Source organism: Anneissia japonica, unplaced genomic scaffold (assembly GCF_011630105.1).
Source record: "Anneissia japonica isolate Jap-2015-1 unplaced genomic scaffold, ASM1163010v1 scaffold287717_len1600092_cov198, whole genome shotgun sequence".
Lineage (NCBI taxonomy): Eukaryota > Metazoa > Echinodermata > Crinoidea > Comatulida > Comatulidae > Anneissia > Anneissia japonica.
In genome coordinates this window covers 1118619-1121906 of record NW_022755469.1, presented here as the reverse complement: position 1 = coordinate 1121906, position 3288 = coordinate 1118619, and the positions used below count along the sequence as shown (strand labels likewise).

General features: G+C 30.0%; 1 protein-coding gene across 2 annotated transcripts in view; it reads right to left on the bottom strand.

Moving 5' to 3' along the window:
- Positions 1 to 879: 879 nt before the first annotated feature.
- Positions 880 to 3288, bottom strand: part of LOC117123466 (DNA repair-scaffolding protein-like) — a 29828-nt gene continuing 27419 nt past the window's right edge. For both annotated transcript variants that reach the window (XM_033269387.1, XM_033269388.1), the window contains exon 19: positions 880 to 963. The gene's annotated coding sequence lies outside the window, so the exon portion shown is untranslated. The remainder of the gene's footprint in view (positions 964 to 3288) is intronic.

The following is a 3288-nucleotide window of genomic DNA, read 5'->3' as shown; positions in this document are numbered from 1 at the left end:
TATACAGTGTTTAATAAGGACATGTTGGAACATCGTCGGCTACCCTGTAGCTTTCTAACGAATAAGGTCCTATGAAAAATCATTGTATAATAAAATTCCTCCGACGGGATTCGAACCTGCGACCTCTCGCTGACAAGGCGAGCGTCATAACCACTAGGCCACGAAGGCTTAATGGTTGAACAGGTCCAAATACCCGTCGGGAACATTGTATTACACAATATAAATTGAAGTAGAAAAGGTAACTTTTTTGCTGTTTGATTTTGTTTTTTGAATGACAGGATGAAAATGAATACTTTATGAACTAAATCTTTTTATATGGGTTAAAATCCTGTTCTCATATGATTTTAACCAGGACCCTGAGATTACAAGACATATCATCTCAACCAACAGTCTCAAAGTACAGTTCCATGTACTTCATTGTAAAATTAAACTTCTTTTGTTGTCAATTTGGCAAGGAAGAATATACATATTTAAAGTTAATATTCAGAGCAAGTGAAATCAAAACCCCTTTTTTTCTTAGTTTTATCCAATACAGAAATGACCACAATAACTCATACATTCATAGATACAGTTTTTAGCAAGGGCCTAGGAATATACACTCTAATTTCTTACAATTTTTGCTGCCTAATTTTCAGAGTGTTTTTTTTTTTTTTGCGAAGGAAGAACGGAATTGTCCCCATAAAGTAAGCTGAGAGAAAAGATATTTTTAAAATTTTGGTAATAAATATTCTAACATAATTTATTATAATACTACTTCCAATATGATTATGTTCTCACCATTATATTCTTCAGCAGAAATCAGGTAGCAATATCAGTCTGCAGTCCTTTTGTGTTGTATGACGTCACAAAACTAGACAATATCACCTCCTCCTATTTTTCCTGTTTTCTCTATTTTCAAACGGCATTGTTATAATAAATATATTTGTCATAAGCCTTCAATATCCAACTATTTAGCAGTATTATCTGGCAAGAAAAAAAATAATAAGACAAATTTTATTATGACAGGAGATTACAGTAGACCTATTAAATAGAGATTCAGCACACTTGTTTATGAATATTGAATATTTGAACCATATCAATAACTTAAAAATATATAGTAAGTGGTAATATGTTAAAATAATTATGCATAAGAAATTTATTTTCCATAAAAATTTCAAATCAATATTTCGTCGCTCACATCACGAATTAACACAATCAAAGTAGATTGTGTTAGTTCGTGAAATCAAGAAAGCGCGTCAAAATACGCGCTGTTGTTGTTAAGGACTTTTTGTGTGGTAAAGAATACAAAATTGCTTGACAACCAATACGCGCTCATTTTGACGTGCTACTGTGATTTTACGAACTAACACAATCTACTATGATTGTATTAGTTCGTGATGTGAGCGACGATTTGTATCCTTGCAATGTTTATCATTATATTATTATAAAAACAATGTCGATATTAAAGGAATCATCCTATATAATTTCAAATTATATACAAAATCACATATAAATATATATCAATTTGATAAATTGCAAAGTGATACTAGTAGAAAGATAATTACAAATAATGATACCAATAGGCAATAATGTTATAATTTCACAATATAATATAGGAACCATAGAAATACTTGCAAATTATATAAAAATCACATATAACGTATATATATATATATATATATATATATATATATATAAATATATATAAATTTTATTGTAAATTGAATATATATATATTTTGTGTGGTAAAGAATACAAAATTGCTTGACAACCAATACACACTCGTTTTGACGCGCTGCTGTGATTTCACGAACTAACACAATCTACTTTGATTGTGTTAGTTCATGATGTGAGCGACGATTTGTATTCTTGCAATGTTTATCATTATATTATTATAAAAACAATGTCGATATTAAAGGACTCATCATATATAATTTCAAATTATATACAAAATCACATATAAATATATATCAATTTGATAAATTGCAAAGTGATACTAGTAGAAAGATAATTACAAATAATGATACGAATAAGCAATAATGTTATAATTTCACAATATAATATAGGAACCATAGAAATACTTGCAAATTATATAAAAATCACATATAACGTATATATATATATATATATATATATATATATATATAAATATATATAAATTTTATTGTAAATTGAATATATATATAAATTGATTGTAAATTGATACTAGTAGAAAAAGATAATTACAAATAATGATACCAGTAGAGAAAAAATGGTTTAATTTCACAGGCAATTGGAAGTCAATGGGGCAGTAATAATGCTTTGTGTGGTGTACAAGGACAAGGCACTTTTTTTCTCAACTATTGGCCCAGGCCCTACGACACTTGCCACGCATATAATTTCCCCTCTCGGCACTACCGACTTTAGAATACAGAGTAGAACACTCCTCCAGAGAGACGAGTATGTGTTCCATAGGTGTTCGTTTCAATGACGAAGGAAATAATGTGTATCGCATGGAGGCATTGGTATTAAGACCAATCATTATGAAAAATCAATGTGCAATATATATATATATATAGGCTACATGTGATATGTATTACCGGTCGGCAATATGTATTTATATTTAATAAATTATCTACCTTCTAAATTCAAAAGTTTACTATATAATGACAGCTGGGTTTTCATGTCTATCCCAGCAACGGAATTTTACTGATCCCACAGATATCAGAAGCATAAAAAAACATATTAATCACCCTTCTCTAAATACAAATTGAAGTTTCCATTCTCTTACTGCAGAGTCTATGTAACCTTTGAACATGTTGTTGACAGAAAGTGCTACTCGCTGCCCATGACCTTAACAGTTTGACATTCTTGTTCTCAAAGTCAAATATCATATTTATTATAATCAGTCAACAACTATGACCTAGCATGCAGCCTACACATGGTACTAGGCACATGACTATACAGATAGCCAATCAATGACTTGCAAATCAGGATGTTTGGAATTTAACAAAATGATAAATGTGGACTTCGTTGATAATTATCGATGATGTCAGCTTTTGACAGCCATTTTACGAACAGAGTGTAATGAATGGATGAGCAGTCATTTGATCACTGTGAATGTAAGTTTGCTTTTCAAAGAGAATCTTTTCAAGCTGAGATTTAGTTTAATCATAAAATAAATAATAGATACCGGAATGGAGTCCTGCAGTTCAATGATATTAAGCATCATAAATTCAAAAAATCAGAGGAATGTGAGTCCCACATGTAAATATGACTAGTACTAAGGGTATACATTTCTTATATCCAGATGTGTCAGAATGATACTTA